We start from the raw sequence: 21,785 nt of genomic DNA on the forward strand, positions 1-21,785 counted from the left end.
TCCAGTTTCTGGTAGCTACTGAGAGAGAGGTCTGGAATGGCTGAGTGCACAGGGCAGGCCATGCTCTAAATGGAAAGTAAATTAGTTTCATGTGAATATATTAAGTCATTTTTTTCAAGAATGTAAAACCTTTGGGTGACTGAAGGGTGGAGAATGACAAAACTGGGATCTGCGATTTCTGTCTCCAAATATTTTTATTATTCTGTTGAAGTCTTCTCAAATCCAGTAAGTAGGGCCGTGAAAATTAAAGAAGTGATCTTTATTTCAAATCTATACTGGAAAAAAAAAATCCTGACTATTATAATGATAAGGTTTGTCATTGAAACATGAAAAATAACAGAGCTTGGGGCCTCATAGGTTAATGATAACTTTCTCAAGAATTTTGTTCACAATCTCAATAATGATTTCATGTGCTTTATCTTTCACATACATAGATAAAGCCTTTTAATCTTTAATTAAAGGATTTGTCTTAATTTCGTAGCTGTAGAGTTCTTCGTGGAAGAAGGGAGAATTTCATTATCAGCTATAAGAATACACAAAGCTACATCCTGGGGTTATATAGCAAGTGATCAGAAAGCTCAGATACTGCGGATACATGAAGGGTGGATGTGGTAGAGGGGTTTTTTTCAATTTAAAAGCAAGTATCTTGACATCTGTACTGAGTAAGGCCACTGGCTTTTTTTTTTTTTTTTTCCCTCAGGTGATGGGGGATTTTTTGCAGCTGCTGTGCCCTTTCAAGACTCTTTATTCGCTTTTTAGCTTCCATAACTCTGCTGGCCTGAGTTTGAAGTCTTCTCTCTACTTTGTTTCTGCTGAAATGTTTCTGTATGGTTTATTATTGTCAGCTTCATTATTTTGCCCACCATGCTGTTCCTGTTCTCCCTTTTAGCAAGACTGACAATAACAACTTTCTGTAGAGTTTTTCAGCAGAAATTTCTCATCAAATGAAACTTCTCTCAATAAGCACAACCTTTTTTTCAACTTATTTTTTAACTAGAAAAATGGAAAAATATAATACTTTTTGTGGTTCTGCATGGAAGCTGTTGGAGACATTTTATAAACTGATAGTTTTCCATTGAATATACCAGTTATTATTTTTACCCCCTTTGAAATTTTTCTAGACAAACAAAACAGTTTTACAGCAAGCACTTGCTCTTCTGCTTACAGCCTATTGAAGGTGCCTGGGGGACGCTGGTCTTTTTAATTATTGCTTTATCCCCTCTCACCTTGACCTAACTGTGCCCTGGTAGGGAATGTTTGCCTACCTCTAACTGATTTACAGCAGATGTTAGTGGTAATAAATTATATCCCACTTCCCCCAGCTCCCTTTTTTTTCTAGAGCTGCTTGAATGTTTTCAAATGAAAAGTCTCTCAACCTTAAAATGCTTTTTTTTTCCCAAAATGCATATTTTGAAGGGTTATGTTTTTTTTCTCTTCCCCCCCACCACCCCCAGTTACACTGAAAAGCAAAGGCTGCATTTTATCCCCTTTCTTTATTTTTGCTTTCCTTTTGCTACTGGAAAGAATGGTACTAAGGGAAAAATACAAGAAAAGGAAAGGTAAAAAATACCGTGACAACAGAAGAACTTCTATGGAAAAAAGTGAATAACTGAAATAGCTCACTGGCAGAGCACATGGAACAAGAAAAAAAAAAGTTCAATCCTGACATGTTTTAATTTTTCCCTGTTTTTCCACCAGTTCCCTCTTGACATTACCAAGCAACCATTTGGTCCTTGTTTCATGAAGCATGTGCTAGGCCAGGCAGATGACTTCATGCCTCTTAAGTCAAGCATTTGTTCTACCAGCTCTTTGCACAGATGCAGCTGCCAGAGTTCCAACCACGCTCACAGGAACCAACCTCCATCACCAGTCTCATGCTTCCTAAGAAGTAGCAGGAGAATGACTGGGAACATGAGGGCCCAACCTGAAAGGTATTTCCTGAGTCAGAATTAGGCTGGAGATCAGAGGAGAGTTCCTGAGGCAGGGATGCCCCCAAATCCCCATTTTCCACCCCAGTTCTGCTGCCAGGCTCCCTGCAGTGTTGCCTGGCCATCACAGCCTAACTCCACAGACTAGGTATAAGGTCCAAGCCTGGCCCCTTCCAGGGAATGCTGTAACCAGTGTTGGTTTGCCAGAGCTTCTGTCCATGACATTATAAACAGAAACACCCTGTAGGTAGTAGAAGGTGCTGAAGGAAGCCTTTTCCTATAGTGCTCCTATTTTGTTCCTAGCAGGGACCTTAATATAATATAATGATACAGGTTAATATTGCATGTGGGACTTACACTAAGGCTATTTCAGATGAGCTAATTGCCAATGTCTTAAGTGAGGGCACCAGTTGGTGGATATTATCTCTGTGTCTAATTATGTCCACCAGCAAATTGCAAAGTGAAATTCATGGTACTAATTTTATTTATTTATTTATTTATGTGAAATTCTAGAAGAACCAGAAAATCTGAAGATGTTTTCTTTTCAACTTGCTTTAGGCAGAACTGTCCCAAAAAGTCAATTTTCAGGGAGAAGAAACATTTTTGGAAGTGGGCCCTTTCCTTAGGAGTCTGTAAACTCTAAAAAGCAGAGAAGCCTGCAACTGTCTTCCTACAGAAAGGACAGTGAAGTCTCTCCCCATCCTGCAAATATGCAAGGCTTAATTGTGTGTGTATGAGTGCTCATAATCCTATGAATTTAAATTTGGCAACTCTCATGTAAACTTCACTTTATTAATTACATCTGTGGGAGCAAAGGGTCAGCTCTATGAAATATTATTGCTTCTACTTGCTTTTGTAACTAGCTAAGAGCTTTACATTAATATTGTAACCAAGTTACACCATATAAAAGAAATAAATTAAGACACAAGGCACAAAGAGTAAAGTCTATATTCTGAAAACAACCAACCAAACAGGCTTCATCTTAATTTTACCAGGAACTGAAGAGTTCGTTCCTCAGTTCATAGAATCATACAATGGTTTGGGTTGGAAGAGGCCTTAAAGATCTCTTTAGTTCCATCCCCTCTGCCATGGAACCAAATTCCTTGACAAAATGGCATAAAGGGAGTTTCCAAACTCCCCCTGTTACTTAAAGTAGTCTCCCCCTATAATTTCTAAGGAGGTTATGGGGGTGTGCATGTGTCTCCACTGCATCATCCCTGGAGTAAACCATCGCAGCCAGCCATACAAATCTTGTGTTACAGCAAAAGAGAGGTGGAAAAAAAAACAAGTAAAACTAATTCGGGATTACCAGGTAGCCACAGTCAGTGGCACACAGGAATTCAGGCAGGTTGCCCTGCTGTTTCAGGGCCCAGGGTGCATCTCCTTCTCAGATGAGGAAAATCATTCACTTTTTAACTAACACATCACTGTGTAGAAATCAAGGGAGAAAAAAATCCTCACCAGAGCGCTGAGAGAAGGAGAGGGCAGGGTTGATCGCAGGGCTGCTGCTCAGACTTCGGAGCACTCAGGCTTTGGAGCCCCCCGGGCAGCTTGTGTTTCCAGGCGTCTCACATCGCAGATCTGATTTCAGGCTCAGCCACGGGCAGGCAATGGGTTAACGGGGGACGCAGCACGTAAACTCTATCTGTGGAGATTATGGCATGTTTATCCAGTGTTCAGATTTCCTGTCTGAGTGTTTGGATTTCCTGAAATCCCTGCTATCAGCCCAAGTGCTGTCCACTGAGCAGATCTTTTTTTCTCTCTCTCTTTTTTTTTTCTCCCCCCCCCCTTTTTTTTTTAACTTTGCTCACATGGTAGGTTTCCTTCCTGCTCTCTTTCCAGTTGTAGTGCCTGTGTCTACTCACCGGTCAGGACATTTATGGATGCAGATCAACATTCTTAGACTCCAGAACTCTGAGGATTGCCGTAGATTGGATTTCCTTTCTATTATTATTATTTTATTTCAGTTTATTTTATCATTTTGTGGCAAGAAAAGCTGAAGAAACATGCTCTTTTTCAGCTGCCCATGGGAAGACACGTTTTAATCTGAGATGGAATAATGGCTTTAGGCTTGAGGAGCAAATCTGGAATGGGAATTCAGACTGCACACGTCCTGGTGAGTTACAGCGCGTCGGGGCTGAGCGTGGCTGGTAACGAGCAGCACAGAGACAGGGACAAAGGCTGAGCCCGTCCATTCAATGTGGCTGCGGAGCAAACTGCAAAAAGCAGATGGGTGAAAGCTGAAGTCAGAACTTTTTCCAAAAGAAACAACCGAAGTCCATTTTTAGTTCCTAAAAATACACGCTGCTCTACATCCCAGATAATGCCTAGGTAGCAAAATGCGTAAGGCCAGACTCTGCGAGTCCTTACTCATGTAAGTAACTTTTACTCCCATAAACAACCTCAGTGGCTTTAAAATGAGCTCGTGTAAGAAAGGAATTGCAGAATAGGGCCCACTTTGTAAATTGCAATGTCTCACTCTCAGCAAAAATTAATCTGCAAAGTAAAATGAGCATTTTCTGAGTGTCTTTGCATGTTTCCTTGGCCTTTTATGTTTTATTGTTGATCTAGATTTACTTTTTAAGAAGAAACTATGTGCCAACTATTTGTCCTATTGTCTCTTAAATAAGTTTGCAGTAGGAGTGACAACTGTATTCTCATGCAGCAACATTCTGGGAGGCCAGGAAGGGGCTTTCTGTTGTTGGAGGGAAAATGCTGAGTGCTATGCTGCTCTGAATGAACTGGAAAGCTGCATTCAGACATGGGGCTTGGCTTAGATAAGGTTTTAGCTTAATTTTTGGATGTGAGAGTTCATGATGGCATTATCAGCCTTAGGTGGTTTCTGTTAACCACAGTCACAAATGCAATGAGTTGATCAGTCTCTAAATCACTGACTCAGAATTTGAAAAGAAAAAGTCTTCTTTTCAGGCCTCTTTCAAGCAGATTTCATTGTTGGCACCCATGGAAGTGTTGCTGGAGTAAGATGTGGAAGATAAAGCATCATCACTGTTGTAACTTTTGTTCTGTCCCATAGCTAGAGGCTCTGGTTGTGCTGAACATTCCTGAGCTGCTCATTGGAGCCAGTCCAGGGATTTGATTCTGTAATTGTAAGGGAAAAGTTTGATTCAGACCTTGGTTAGATGTGTGAGGAAACATCTATAGGAAACCCAGCTTTCTATAGTAATTTTACTTTAGCTCTGATTTTCCTTAGACTATTTCGTAAGTCCTGAATTCTAGTGTATAATAATGCATATCAAACAAGAGACTTTAATATTTAAATTTTGGGGGTTTAGTAGGACAGAATACTTTCCTTTTTTTATATACCAATAAAGGGAAAGAGCCATTTTCCAAATTCTTTGCAAAGTTTCCAGATCTGAAGTTTTAAACTAATTGCCTGATGTGCCGGCTTTCCATACAACCCTTTGAATGTGATCCTGCTGCTCATCTTCAAGGTTTACTTTGCTATCAGAGGAAAGTTTACAAGACCAGCCAGACCAAACTCATGTCTTGTCTGCCTGGGAGCCTTCAGGAATTCATTTTAATCATTAACACGAGGCAACACTGAAACTGATGGCATTTTATGCATTGAAAAGTCAGTTCTTCCTGTGTATGTAGGTTGTACTTTCACTGTAATGGATTGACTGTCATAAATGAAAGGAGGGCCAAGGAGTGCCTCACTGAGTTAGACTGGACCTGCCTTGTGGCTAACATGCAATTTGGTCGTCTGTGATGCAACCAAATTGGCTGTAGCAGAAATGTGCCCCTCTCAAAGCTGAAAGAAGAGTCAAATGTCACCAATGATCCATGAAATGCAGAAAATACAGAGTACGGATGAGGACTCAGTGGAAATATAAAGACTCATCTAGGTCTACCCAAATTTCCCATCTTTGGAAATTTTGTTGGCTTTCTGATGAGCAAGATGCTTGGGACTGGTTTGGTTGTGGGGTTTTACCCCTTTTCTGCAGGGCTGTCAGAACTTTTCTGGTCTCAGCCAGGTTGGGAATGCTGTGGGAATAGCTTTTCTGGTGGTATTTTGGTATTTCCTCTTCTGCTCACACCCAGAGCAGGAAGTGCAGAAGCACAACCTTCAGCTCATTGTGTACGTGTTTCTTTTTATAAACCTGAATTCTCTGCCCTCCCCCCTCTCTTTTTTCTTTTCCCCTGATAGCCTTCACATAGGATTAAGTTTCTGTTTGATTTAGACTGAGAATTTTTTGTCTTTTCACAAAACTATACCAAGCACTAAGTAGTTCCTTAATAATTCCTTAATAAGTGATTATCATATTAGTTTTTAATTATCTAAGTGCTATATTACCAATCAGCTACCCACAGCCAATAATGTTAATGTAACAATATCCCCCAGTAGGTGCTTCTGCTGAACCTTCAGCAGCATGAGGACTAACTGGTCACCAAGACCTACCTACTCAGTTGCCCATGAAAAAATTCTGCAAAAGGTCTTTTTTTTTTTTGTAACCCACCACAATCATTAAACTCTGTAAGATTAGACTCTTCATGCTTTAATGTTCCTTCCCTCACTCATTTTCTTTTTCTGCATCAGTGAGGAGGTTCAGCTCATATGCCCTCACTCCACGTGTCCAACTCACTCACCATCACAGCTGCCAGTATTCCTGACTTTCTTGCTGTTGTTGGCAAGTATGTATAAACAATTTTGACAGGTACAGAGTCCTGCAGAGCTAACTTCATACACACAGTGATGTTTCATTGCTGAGATGATGAATGGACCAGAGGAACTAAACCACTTTCCCCAAAAATGTTCCCCACATCCAAAGCTTTTAACCCCATCTTTTTATGCAGTTTTCCACAAAAAGCAAAGGATTCAATTTTGTTTCATACCTGAGAAAGCAGATCACATTTAGATTGCAGCTTTTACCTCAAGAATCTCTTAGCCACCTTGTATTGTCTTTAATCTGCCATTTTATAAACGAAAATAAAATTAAGATGGATCTCAAAGTTGGCCCATGGCAAAATAATTATCTCTATTTCCACTTGGGTCCACTCTCAGGACCGCTACATGAACAGCTCTGCCAGTCGTGTTTGGCAACTGTCCCCATGTTGGATTCCGTTTGTAAGACAATTTGCTCTTCAGCATCATAGTCCTCAAAAAGGCAAGGAAATGCAAGCAAAGGGAAGTTAATTTACTTCACTAAAACCCTCTGTAATTTAAGAAGATTTAAGTAGAGGCAATGGAATTACTGAGGGGATTTGAGTTCTGTGTTTGTTTTGGGGTGTTTCTTTTTTCATTGCTGTTGGCTCCAAGTCTTTCTCTTGGGCTTTGGGGAGTTGCAGTGCTCCAGGGAGAGGGCACAAGGAGAGGGAGGGAAACAACTATGTGGGCCATTATTTCAGAGACTGATTAGCAGCAGGACTCTGCCTAGACCACACATTGCTCCTCCCATGTGGCACCCACAAACCAAGCTCCATCCATGCTGAAGAGAGCGAGATGTGAAACTCCTTGCTCAGTCCCCCTGAACCCCAACACTGCATTCAGCCCTGCCAAGTGATGTTTTTAGTGTATCCTCCTCTATCTTGACTGGAGTTAACAAAATCCATCTGTCTCTGTGAGTCAGCAGAAAAGTATTCAGTTTTTATAAGAGTTAAGGGACATGGGATAGGGCAATGTCAAAGTGCAGAAGTCTTCCCCCAGCTAGGCTCTTGCACATCACACACAGAGAGAAGGTTGCATTTTCAGTTCCTATTCACCAGACAAGCTGATTTACACTAGCACAGGACGTGGCCCGTTGGGGTACATGGCCATGGCTGCCGAACAAGACTCCTTTCATCAGCAAACAAAAGTGCAAATGGGCATCAACCAGCACACACCATGATGCAGCAGCTGCTGGCAGTTTGGGAAAGCCAAAAGAAAACTATTTTCTTCTCATCAAAAGCAAAATGAGGAAGCCTCCCCTCTCCCCTTCCTCCCCCGACACTACCACCCTGGCTCAAGCGAGTTGATACGTAGGTATTTGTGTGGGGGTTTGTTCTCAGTGGTTAACCACATAACAATTTGAAGCATGTGGCTAAATCAAAAGAAACTGCCTTTAAACATTTGCAGGCTGTAATTGTGTTGGAGAGAGTGGAACCCCGGCTGGGGGCTGCTGGCCACCCTGGGGGCTGCGGCAGGAAGCCTTGAACATCCCACAGCAAGGTCCCGCGAAGAGGGGGAAAAAGCTGATTTTAAGTCTAAGAACTTCTTGACAATGCTCTGCAGCCAGGGCCAGATGTTCCCAACTCCTCTTTCGCGTCTTTACTTGGTGTGCCAGGGTGAAATGCCTGACGGGAAACAAAACAGAGGGAAAAGAGGTGGCAAAAAGAGGGAGAGTGTTCTGTCACACCACTTTCATAAATAAAGCCAGAGGAAAAATAACAAACAAATTGGAGAAGTTTTGCTGTGAAGCTGAGCGTGCCTGAGACTGCTGTGTGATCCCTGGGGGAAGGAGTGAGAGGTGGGTGGTGTGTGTTGGAGAGCCAGGCTCTGGAAGGGAGGGCAAGGAACAACCGTGTTTGGGGGTGGTAAAATGCCTCATTAGAGCTCCTTCATCCCTCAAACCTGAATTTGTCGGACAGGGAGGAAAGACTAGAGAGAGATGTGGGATCAAGATGAGCAGTTGTGCTTGTGTAGGTAAAGATTCCAGCACCTGCACGATGCCACATTATCCCAGAACTGTGGAGCTAATGCTAACATCCAGTTTTAAAGCATTTTGGGCTTAAAGAAGATATAAAACTGAAGATTGCAACATTTCCCCATGGGAGAAGCTGTCCATGAGACATTCTGCAAGTGGTTTGTGACTCTCTAAGGTCATGGGCTTTTAATTGTCATTTGATCCAGTGCATCCTCAGTCCATGATTAGGAAAGCCTTAGTTACACATGGACATAATCCAAAGTGATCATTGCACAAACAAAAGAGGGAAACCAATCTTCTTCACCCAGCTGCAAACCTCACTTATAATTTAGTAGGTAAAAATACCACATCTGTACAATCACCAGAATGGTCCCTGATCTAGGAGAGTAAATGACTTTTGGAGTATGGCCTTAGGGTTGAAAACTCAACCTTATTTGGAGAAAAAGCAAATAAGGCCTTGCCAAATCCTCTCTCCTGGTTACAGTGACTGAAGCTGTAGCCTTGTGAGACAGGGATAAGATGGGCTGGGATTGCAGTTAGAAATCTAGCTGTGCCCCAGGGTCCTGGAAGGACCTGCAACTCCATGCATCCCTCATATCTGTTCTCCAGTGTGGGGAAAAAAGAAATCAACTTTTAGTTCGTGGCTGAACGACACCCCTGGGATTGCCACCTTCTAGCATGGAATTATGATGTAACCACAGGTAAATCACTGCAGGCACCACCTAGACCAGCAGCAGGAGCAGCGTGGCTGGCTCCCACTTACTTTTTGTTCATCTCTGCAGGAGCCAAAAGGGAGCAGGTACTTGGGAAATGCAGAGCACATGGTTGATGTGCTCCTGAAAACTACGGTGGAAAGGAGAGGAAGGAGATGTGTCCTGCCACGGCTGGCACAGCTGTATGCCCTTTTTATAGCAGTTGGCCAAATGCCTAGAAAGCAATTTTGTCCTGGCTAGAACTGTCAGACAGAGAGACAGCAGGACATTTCAGGTGCTAGGACGAGCCTTATGGTATCTAGATTCAGCATAACACCGAGCCCTTAGCATAGTGCTATGATTCTATATAGGAACATAAAACCACCTGAGCCAACGCTTCAGGATCCTGTCTCCAGTAGTGGCTGACACATGTAGGATACAACAATCGAACAGGAAGAACATGTAGAGATATATCCCCAGATTATGGCCCTGGCTTTCCAGGATCTCATCTAGAGGATTTTCTGAGCCAGAGCTCATACTTAGGATGTGCTTGTCCTGCAGATATTAGCAACATGGATTTGTAAGCTTTTTCCTACTCAAGCTAATAGACATTTTAAGTATCAATTTAAAAGAAGGCTTTTATGGGTACACAAGATTGGTAGACAAAGATGGGTAAGCAAATTAATGGAAGGAATTTTGTCCTGAATTTACGGGTATTAAATCATTACTGACAGTGAGGGTACAATCCTAGTTTCCTAGCTGATTTATAGTAGTGTTACAAACTGAATTTTGTGGAAATATTTCAGTTTTATTTGTCAGTGAATAAGATTATGCCAGCACCATGGAAATCTAACACTTACTGTATCTAATTTAGCATGGAACTATATTGCTACTTTCCTTATGCATTAAAATTCAAGCAGTTCAGTAGTCACACAAATTAATATGCTTACTGATGTAATCATTTACATAATGGCATATTTGTCATAAAATGTGTAAGATTGCATTCTCTGCTCATGTAGGATACTTGCTCCATCCATCTGATAAGAGGCAGGCTGTAGTTGCACATCCTTTAATAATTATTTCAGCAGGTGTCCTTTTATTCCTGTTCGTAATTAGTAGCCAAGTACTTAGCAAAGCTTGTCAGGATCAGAAATTCCTACAATTGAGTAGTTGTCTATACTCATGAACAAAGAGGACCTCTACCTTGGTAGAATAATTTCTGAAGATATTTTAAAATAATTAAGGTATTTAACACTAACAGGTACCATAATTCTACATTAAGTGTAGAGCTTTTGAATTATTATCAACCAGCAGGGTATAATTCCAATGTTACATTTGTCCTAAATTTATGTCACAATCTGATTCCAGATTTAATCAATGGTAAGATAGGTCTTAGCCAGAATCCTAGATCTCACAGGTTATTTAAACCTCGTAATTTTTATTTCCTGTGTTTATGAATTTGGGGTTGAGAAGGAGCTATCATATTGCGCTATTGACCAGGATGAGGTTAAAATTGACTATCCAAGATGATCTACAACTGGCATTTGTTCTCACTACCTAGACAAATGGGATTTGGTTCGGTGGAAACATATTTCCTTACTTTTGAGAATATTAGACTTAAAGGGCGTCAGTAGCACAGGAACAAGGATAAAAAGGTGACTGTAAGTCATGTGCTGGAGCCATACAACAGCCTACCTGACATCTGGTCTGAATTACAGAAATCTCTAGATGGCTGAGATTTATGTTTTTCTTCACAGAGTTCCTTGGAAGCTCAGAACAGTAATTATGGTGTTTCCCCCATAGGGTGGTATATACATGTCTGCACAGGGTATATCACAAACTCCTACGCTTCGTCCCTTCCATTGCCTTTGAGCACAGAGAACAGCCTGGTTGTAAGGCTCCTCTTCAGCCAGAAACATCCTTCCCCCAAGGATCATTTCTAGCACTAATTCTGCCCATTTTAAGGTTTCCCAAACAGACTAACCTCTAAGCTCTAACCATCTTCTCAAGTTTGGGGTATGCAATAGGCTCATGTCCTGTGAGTCACATCAGCAGTATCCTAAGCAAAGCCCTCCAAGAGCTACAACTTGAGCATGAGAGTTAGACTTAGAAGTAAACTCCTGACATAGATTTACACCATTAGATTAGGAACAAGAGGGAACATGACCCCAACCAGTAAGATCAGGTTTAGGCTGACCCTAAGGAAAACAAGGAGCCTTAGACAACACTTTTCCATGATGTTGGTGCTGAAAAACACCTTTTAATTTAAGGGAACCTTATTTGTGTTGTGATTTACATCCTGGGACAAAAAAGTAGCTTATATCATGGAAATTCATACTATTTAAATGGAATTTAAATAATGTGTTATTGAGAACTCTGCAATATCTACAGCCTGTCTCTCTAAGTGAGATTGAAGTAATTGTGCGCTGTGTGTGCATGTGTACCCCTGAGACTTTGACACACCCCCCAACCAAGACAGGTGGAGGAACAGAGGACTCAAGAGCTCCTACACACTTTGTAAAAACAGGCAAACTACTAGAAGGAGAAAACAATGCTTGAAACCTCTAACCAACTCTTCCCCAAGGGAAAAGCCACAACTACTGAGAGACAAAAAGAGAACTTCCACAGGAGTGCAGTGCTGTGCTCACAACAACCCAGGAGAAAAACTTTCACAAGCGTTTCCCCCTCCAGGCTGGCCACATGGGGCTTCAGAGTTCCCAAACCTTCTTGGTGTTCATGCAAACCTGGGTATGCCAGTGTGGCTTTAGGAGCAATAACATTTAGGTGAAATACACCTGTTGTTATTTATCTGAGTGCCTAAATTCTCTCTCCTTGGGAGAAACACCTTCTTGCCATTAAACAGGTCATTAAACCACCATGTTAATGCAAAAAAGCATTTCCTGGGGATAATAATATCCTGACAGTAGTATTGCTTGCACACTAGTGCTGGCTGCTAGTACAGTGGCAACATTTTGCTTAGACAAGTGATACCAGGAGAGAATCCTTTTTGCTAAAGCTGGACATCGTAGGCAAAAGCTTAAATCAGTAATTTTCAAAAGCTGGTTGCCTAAAATTCAGAATGTTAGCTCATAACAAAGTCCTGGGTAGACTATTTCAATGTCTTTTTGAGAGTGAGGTCAGTTATTTCAGCCCACTAATTAGGGTTTTGGTAGACAAGAGTTTAGCGCTTCCTCTGGAGTTTCCCAGTGCAGGACAATGTAAATCCATCCTGAGCTGCAGAACATTTGTTTTTATAATTCAAGGCCTTTTCTAAATAGATGTCATCAGCCGGGCCAGGCTGTTGAAGACAAATCAATTTGCATCTTGCAGAAAGACACTGGGCTCCCTTCAGAAAGTGAACATAGATGGGAAAGAAACTGAGATGCCCAGAAAAGACAGGTCAGTGCTTTGGCTCCTTAGCACCTCCAGCCACCTGCAACATAAATGAGTTTACCAGGTTAAGCAGGAGACGAGTGGTGGTCACAAACACTAGAACGGAGCAGTATCACCCAGTTCCTACTCCAGAAGCAAACTGCAGAGGGCTTTGCTCTGTTTCCTACAGATATAATGCAAGGGAGGAGGAAGAATTACAGTGACTAGGCAGCATCTGTGTGAACACTGACAACACCCTCCAGTCTCGACAGTAGTTATCATGAGAAAATACGTTTCTGCTTTGTCCTTTCTTGTGCATGATAGAAGCAAACAAAATATTTGTTTCCTGAAAAGGAAATAGGTTTATTCTGGAATGTGCTGGGCAGTTCAGGTTCTTCTAAGTACTGAAGGATGTATATGTGGGATTTCAACATTTTTAACTCCTCCCAGGATATTTGTGCAATATTAGTTTTGACAGTTACTGCACGGTTTTTGCAGCGAACGGTAGACCTGATGTAAGGAAAGCTGGCCTCATTTGTGCTGTTAATGTAGTCTTTCTTAGAAGCAGAAGCTATTTGCAAGATCATAACTTCCCTCACAGACACTATTTTTAAGTGGATAAGAGTTCTCTCAGAGGAATAATAGTCTTACTTCTGTTCACATCTGCGCAGTATTTTCCTGATCAGGAGATCAAGAGAAAAAGGATCTGAACAACTGCTTCTCTAACTAATAATGAACAGAGAGCTGTGCAGTAAATCATAACGTGCAATGAAATAAAAAACAAAATTTGGCTGGAGATTAATGGCTGGAATGGGACTTATTGAATTAAATTGGATCAGATGTTCCCTGGAAAAAACTCTGAGATAGATTCACAATGCTCTATGGTATTGGTTTTGTTTTTCACAAAGGAAGATTTAACTTGAATGTTTTGTAACTACTAACAATTTCTAGGCCCTGGTGAGTGGTCTTAGGGGCTTGTGGGAAAGGACAGGCACTGGCTGGCTGGGAATTGTGGTCCCAACAGGCGGTGGAGGCAACTGAATGCAGAGCCTCCCCAATACAGAGTGCCACAAACTTCTCAAGTGTTACAGGGGGCATTGCATTTTTACAAGATACGGAGGGCTGACTTCAGTTCCCATGTCCGGGGCAGATTCATGATTACAGGTCTGCTACAGAGACAGACAACCCCAAGGCTGTGCTCACAGTCCAATTGTACCTCTTATGTTCCCTGTTAGGTGGTTTAGGTGCCTCCTTCATACTGTGTCTTCTCCCATTAACCCACTTTTAAGTGTCCAGCCTTCCAGATGTTGTCTAATGAGACATATGGGCAGCTGACTCGGGCTTTTGAATTTTCCCAGGGACTAAGGCACTCTAAACCTACCCTTGGCTTGGTATTTCAGTGCCAGATTTGCTTGTGACTCCAACTTAAGCAGCAAAACATTTGCACTTCAATCACTGCTCACTGAAGAAACCGGCCTAAAACTGTAAACCAGTGATGGGGACTGACACCTCCCGTTGGTGCCGGTGGTTTTTCTAATCAGAGATGTCTCTTATCTTGTCAAGATCCAGGCTCAGGTCATTAATAAAACAGAGAAAGGAAACCAAGGCTGCATAACTTGTCACTGATTGTGCTAGAGATACCAAAAGTCTTTCCTCTTTAATTAATTTGCTGAACTGCAAGTGAAACAGATGCACAATCTGACAGGCCAAAAGGCCCCCCTTGGTAGGTGTGATGCTGAAGGCAATGCACGCACCTGCCCCTCACCTGCTCTCAGGCATCTGGCAGATCTGCACTGCTGGGTTTAGTGACTTTGCCTTATTAACTCAGGTTCCTTATGCTTTTGTGAAAAATGGACTTAACAGCAGTTGCCTAAAGCCAGAAAAAGAGGAGTAAGACTACGTTATTAAAACCCAGAATGCAATATCATTTTAAAATTCATCAAAGTGCTTAAAGGAAATTCTCCAGAGACTGGGGACTTAGTCATCCAGGTTTCTCCAGCTCATTTCAATAATTGCCCCTTGAAACAGTTGTCTTTCTTTTTTTTTTTCCTCTCTTTTTCTAACACTGCCACTTGGTAAGTATTCACTGAGCAGGCAGCTCAGCTCCACAGCTGCAGAAGGTCAAAAGAAACCTCAAGATTTCCACCATGCACATCTCTACTTTCTGTAACATGAGCCAACCACATCCAAGTACATACAAAATACTCATCTCACTGTCACTTGTAGAGATATTAGCAACGCTTTAGCTAGTTTAACTAATTAATGCACTGGTAAAATTATTTTTTTATTAATTATTGATTTATTAAAAAAAAAAGTGGTGTTTAGAGACAATAATGTGTGAGTTATTCAGTATTTTTAACTACCTCCAGGGCTGGAGACACTCAGTCTCAATACTTTCCTACCTTCTTGAAAACTATATGATCTGATTGCTTCTGTCTCTATAAATTCATAGTCACCAAGACAGGCAGACAAGGTACTGTCACATGAACTTGAGCAGGAAACTGATACAACTGAAACTGAAAAAAGAAGTTATTTTTCAGCTGCATCATTCCGTTGGTAAAAACATAAAACTTACATTACAACATACAGTTTCATTGTGGGGTTTTTGTGCAACTTCTACACAAGAAAATCTAAAGATCAGTACAACTTCCCATTATATTGCCACTGGAAAATATGTCAGCATCCATAGTAGTGCACCAATAGGGACTTTTTCCTGGGGTTTTCCCTTAAAAGTTTTGGGATTTTTTTCTTTCTAAATTTGTTTTCTTCCTCCTGATATCTCTTACTGACTGTAGAATTAGAGGTACAGTCTAGTATCTGCCCATACAGTCTTATATCTGAACCTTCTGGTGTGGTTCAGGCAGAAATAAGAAGGCCCTGCTGCAATGCACTTAGGAGATGCAGCATCCTTGGGGTAGGTGTCTGTCTCTGGGCTCAGCACTCTACTCTCTCTCTTTTAGTCAGCAAAATGAAAGAAGAAGTTTAGGCTGTGATTCATCTGACTTTGTAGACGTCTACTTTAGTACCTGTGTTTTAAACAGCTACTTCTGCAGGATGAGGTGAGCTGCACCCTATTTTCACTTGTCTGTATTTACTGTATCAACAGTAACAATAAAAGGAGCCTGGAGTGAGCAGCCCAGGCAAAGATACTTTGTCAGATACATCCCACTTTTTACAGACTAAAAGTTGAGTGAGAGCTCACTAAAGCTAAAGAATCCCATTTACAGGGACTGAGTTTGGATCAAGTTGTTAAAGCTCTGTTCTGTCACTTACTTTTGAGTTAATCTCATTTTTCTATGTAGACAGAAATCACAGAATCACAGAATAACCCGTGTAGGAAGGGACACACGAGGATCATTGAGTCCAACTCTTAGCCCTTCCTGGGACAATCCCAAGAGTCACACCATGTGCCCGAGAGTATCATCCAAACACTTCTTGAACTCTGCCAGGCTTGGTGCTGTGACCACTTCCCTGGGGAGCCTGTTCCAGTGCCCAACCACCCTGTGCGTGAAGAACCCTTCTTCTAGCATCCAACCTAACCCCCCCTTACACAACTTTAGGCCATTGATTTCAAAGAGAAAATGATCCATGCTCATGGATCTGGGCATGAGTCACTATATGGGTAGATAAAGACACAAAGCACAAAAGAAGAGAATACTTAGGAACATCTTTCTATGCCTGTATTGAGGTTCCTATGTGCCTTGTATTTGGGGAAATTCTGTACAGATGCTTTGATAGTTCTGCACTCAGCTGAAGGACAGGATGGCTAGAAGTATTATTGAGCCAAAATAAATGACATTTTCACAGGGCTGTTGCTAAGTAGAAGACTGATTCTGCTTGGCAGAAGGGGAAGTCATGAAAAATACAACACTTTGAAGGGCAAAGCAGTACCAAGACAAGAGGGGTTGACAGAAGGCACCGTGGTGCCATCCTTGTGATCAAAGGGTGGCCCTCTTCTTGAGACACCAGACTGGACACAAGCAGAAGTCACAAACTGGAGCTTAACGGTCTTGTCTTCAGTCTGATGTAACCATCTTACAAATATATATGAAATATATTAATTTCTGTGAGGTCTTCAGACACAAGGACAGTGCATGACCTCATTAGTACCTGACTAATCGATGAAGGCTGGAAGCAGGAGGAATGCTGTTTGCTTTGCTTGGGAGCTGCCGACGCAGCAGGAAGGAAGCACATGGAAAGTTCAGGTGCATCTGACTTTTTGTGCAGACACAAGTTGATCTTTAATATGGCTATACCAGGTTTAGTTTCTAATTTTAATACTTACTCTCTCCTAAAGTCACAGCCAGCAAATGGTTGATCTTGAATTCAGCCCAAAATCAGTGGCTATTGAGAACAAGTGGGGGCAGTGACAAGAGGGCTTGATGTTGCATTCAGAGTATATTATTAATCTGTAATCTATATACCATGCACAGGGCAGTTCGCTATAGACTATGTACTGAGTAAATAATTAAGCAGCAACTCACTGTACAGAGAAGGTAGGAAGTACTTTTGTTTGTTATTAGCCCCTCACAGTCTTCAGAAGTGGATTATAAGTAGCTCAGAACCTTGGGCTATGGATGGCAACCTTGTCATCAAATATAAAAAAATACCCTTGATGAGATCAGTGAAAGCTCTCCAGAGGTCTGAAGCTGGGCAGCAGACACTCTGATTAGCTGCTGCCTCCACAAAATACAAATTCTTCCCTGAGCCCAAGAAACAGCTGATGGATATAGTCAGAAGTGATAAAAAGGGTCACTCTTAAGTGGATACAAGGAGATTTAACTCATAACACCATCATCCTGAAGCCCTTACACAAATAACAAAAGATAGGCTTCAAAAACTAGAGGGTCCTTCAATCTAAAGACTTACACAAATCTTTGTCATATATCTGAGTTTTAAAGAAAATTTGCTTCTGAATGAGGCTGCAGAAATCTACCAAACAAGCACCCTTAGGCCTTCTGGCCCTCTATGGCAACATGCTGTCACATCGTGTGGTGGTGATACAGTACAAAACTGTGGAATTATTTTAGAATTATCATATTTTGCAGCATGAATTCCTAAACCACAAATTGTCCAGTGCAATTATTCTATAGCTTTTGCACAGCCCATCCATGATTATTTCATAATCATATGACAATCATATCAGATGAGGATGGAGAAGTAATTTCCATTTTAACAGTCATACCATCTCCTAAAACTAGGTTCTTTTCTTTTCAGTTGCTATTTCTAAAAGCGCCATCCAAGCAAAGTTCTGAATTTTTCAGTTGATTTTCCATACATATTCTAACATGTGGGTATTTCAAGATGAATAGAAGAAATCTCATACTTTGCCAATATATTTGAAAGTTCAGTGGAATGACCTCAGGATTAATAACCTGACATCAATCCAGTGTAAAACACTGGAATGGCTAATTCCAGGCACTATTTATAAAGAATCAGAGAAAAGTAATGCAATTCATGCCAATCAGAATGGAATTAAGTAAAATATATTTTATTTCAAGAAAGCTATCTTGATATTTTTTGAGGTTTTAAATTTTCCAGGGAAAAAACCTATACTACTGATGTAATACTTATAAACTTTGGTAGCACTTTTGGCACTAAACAAAATTTTGATTAAGAAACTAGAATTATCTAAAATCATCAATGTAATGATTGAATAGATTAAAAACTGAGCAATTTACATTCTTAAAACCCCTTATAAATAGGGACTCATCATCAAGAGGATGTCAGTCAGCTCTTCAGGGTCAATTCTGGGCTCTATGCTGGGTTTGTACAAGTCAGTAATAAGTTTTCCATTATTGTTTTCTTTCAGGATTTAGCCCATGTTTATAAGCGTGCTAATATTTTGATAGTGTATTTTTATGGAAGCACTGAAAACCCATACAGCTAATGTATGAGGTCAGGACAGAGCTTCTATTGCTTGGAACATACTAAAATCAAGACCACAGACAAACATCCTCAGATTTGCTTCACTGAAGTTTGTTAGACCACATTGTAATAGTGTTATCCAAATCATGGATTAGGACAAAGCCAAAGAACATATGTTTGTCACATCCTGTTTGGATGATACCAGCATAGACACAAACAGAACAAGCAGATTCTGGCACAAAATCAAAGACATTTTTGTTAAACTCACAGTTGTTAAAGAACATGTCAATTATCACATGGACTGAGTAATTAAATTCTATATTTTGCCCATGAAAATATCTTTAATATTGTAAAATGTCATTTTCAAAGACAATCTTTAAATTTGTAAGACCTGCTTTTCAGCAGAACATAGACAGAGTAAAGATTTGATTCACAGCAGTTCAAATAACAGCTTATTTTTTCATTTGCAGGAAATAAGTTTTTTTTACCTGCTTTATTTTAAAGCTTCTTGGGATATAAAAGCTTTCTGCTCAGTCATTGGCTGTAAATTGCAGAATGAAGCACTAACCTACAGCACTTCCAAATGAAGTAGTCTGTTTATACAGAAAGCACAAGAGCTATAATTACTACATGATCACATTTGTATATCAAGGTCAGATTTATGTGATTCACACTATTGTTTGGACATAAAGGGAGTTGATTTTTAGCATGGTGGCACACAACTACTATTATTGTTATATCACTGACTGTAGAAACAATATTAACTTTTGCTCATTTGAGTTTTTCTAGTTAGGTTAACTACAGCTCAGGCATGTTAGAAAACTGGCTGGTTAGTATTTGCCCTAAAATGTTCATTATATTTGCAAAATATGTATTTATATTATTACTGTCCAGGTTGTATATTCTATTATGAAAGAAAAAAACAAAAACAAAACCTCCAAAATAAAAAACAATTTAAGTCATTAAATGATTTATGCATGAAATCACACAGAGTTTAAGCAATATCTAATGCAGGTAATTAAATAGTGTACAAAATATTTCCTGATATTTTCTTCTCCTCTGCAAAATCCCTGAATAAGATTTTCTTCTTGACTACTACCAAATATATTGGCAAATTTTATATTCTGTTACTGAGAATCCATTGTCTCTCCATACTACTTAACCAGTTCTAAAAGTTTAAAAATATAGGGATTCAACTCATTATACTTATTAGTTAAGCATTAGAATTAGTCAAGCACTTAGACTGTACCAATTAATTCAATATAATTGTATGTATTTATAATCAGGCACAAGAAAAATGCTTTCCTAATGGAATCAGCTATTGTATTATTGTACTGAATTAAATTGCCACCCAGCTGCCATTAGTGTCAACCTGTTCTTAGTTAGACCCTCTTCTTACTGAAACCCCAAGTAGTTTTTCTCTTTTTAGGTGTAGGTGTCCCTGGGTAAAAGGCAATCATATTTCTCTGGTTTTCATTGTTCTCTGTCTCTTCTGGGTTTTTATATTTCATATTCACTCCTTGCTCCCACTTGCTCCCACTCACATACTGTCATATGTAAGGATTTTACATAAACCTGATAGTATTATCTTCACATTGCCAAGTACAGTTGGGAAGCATTGGTTTTCCTTTTTTGGGGGGTGAGAAATAGAGTCAAAATGCCATCTTGACGCAGCCTAAATTCTACTACTGTCTTTAGTTCAAGAGTTTCGTAAAAGCTGCACTTAGCCTCAAAAGACAAATCACTCATGTGGGCATAAGGTTTGAAGAATTTGCCATTTGAATGGTGCCCTAATAAATTGTCCAAAGGTCACAGATTCAGTGTTGAACCCACATGAGCACATTCACCACCTTTTCTCTCTCTAGGAGAGCCGCATATGTTTCCTTCTCAGTGCTGTTTCTCACCAATCAATGATGATAAATTCAACCAACTTGATTTCTTTATAAATATTTTTCTAGATTTCTTTGATATTTCATTTATTTGCTGGTTGCTGTTGTACCAAGAGGCCCAAAAATGAATAGGAGATGTAGAAAGGGAATATAGTCATCCTAAACCCCTGAGATCTAACCAAAAATGTTGATAACTCTGCTTATAGCAAATGAATAATTAAATAATATTCAGTAGATTCTTATAGCAGATGTAAAGAGACTCTGTGACTTTTTAGACTTACGAAAAATAAATTGCCATCAATTCAAAATGTAAATCATAGTTACTCGTCAACTCAGGTCAGCGCCCAATTTAGAAAGCAATGAGCCATTATATATATTTTATTTCTCGCTTTGATTTGAATAGTATAAACCTATGATGATGAAGGTGATTTTTTTGCCTAAGGAGATGGATAATATAATTAAAAGAAAGAGGCGTGCTGTAAAATTAAACAGTTTTAAGCAGACATGTCATCATGGGTTGAATCAGATCCAGGGTTGCCAGTGGCTATGGGTTTGCTGTAAGATGGTGGTACTCAGCTGTCTGTCAGGGGAGGCCCTTCCCAGTTCACAAAAAAAACCAGTGCAGTGCCCAGACCTTCTTCTAACAACTTTTTTCATGCATGTAACACAACATTCAGGCATAATGTTCTTGGTTTAAGGTAGATACTTCTCTTGCTACTTCAAATCAAAGGACTCACCTCTTCCTTACGAGCCATTTCCATAGCCATTTCTTCTCCTGTGCTACCAAATTGGTGGCATACCTGGTAGAATTTCAGATCCTTTCCAGCCAGTATGTAAAAATCTGAAATCTGCTGTTTAAAGAGCTGCCTATCCCTCCTAATAACAAAAAAGCTCTTGACAACATCACTTGAAAGTATCATAAAGGCTCAGAAACAGAAAGGAAAAATGAGATAGTAACATCCCATCCAAAAAGTCTTATGTTGCAATTTTTAATTGAATCTCATGTGTCTTGGAGACAGGGATTATTCTGTTATTTTTAATGTTGAGGATTGGCAAACCTCCAGACCCACATGACATATCTGGAAACACCAAACAAACAGGACAAAACCCATAAACAAACTACAGGAGTCTCTGGGGAAATAGGTCAACAGGCCTAACCAGACTTCTCTTAGACAGAAGGTTAAAAAAAAAAGACTTATAGAGGAGGAAATGTGCTTTTCTTCATGGAATCAAGGAATCAAGTGATGCGCTCAAGTGAAAATGGGCAGACTGGTTAAGCAAAGGCTGTGATCTGGGAATGGCCTCCCACTCCCCTGTGGCCTTAGCTCCTCTGTTTGATCCCAATCTCATCCTTATGGGTCCTTGTCACATCTCCCATTCTGCCGGTTTACCCAG

General features: G+C 40.3%; 1 protein-coding gene across 4 annotated transcripts in view; it reads left to right on the forward strand.

Annotated features, from left to right (window-relative positions):
* The first annotated feature begins 3,953 nt into the window (after positions 1–3,953).
* The window catches only part of ASAP1 (ArfGAP with SH3 domain, ankyrin repeat and PH domain 1), a 148,957-nt gene continuing 131,125 nt past the window's right edge, over positions 3,954–21,785 (forward strand). For all 4 annotated transcript variants that reach the window (XM_018076702.2, XM_029959307.1, XM_029959306.1 and 1 more), the window contains exon 1: positions 3,954–4,044. The gene's annotated coding sequence lies outside the window, so the exon portion shown is untranslated. The remainder of the gene's footprint in view (positions 4,045–21,785) is intronic.

This window comes from Manacus vitellinus, unplaced genomic scaffold (genome assembly GCF_001715985.3).
Source record: "Manacus vitellinus isolate BGI_N305 unplaced genomic scaffold, ASM171598v3 scaffold_1_pilon, whole genome shotgun sequence".
NCBI lineage: Eukaryota > Metazoa > Chordata > Aves > Passeriformes > Pipridae > Manacus > Manacus vitellinus.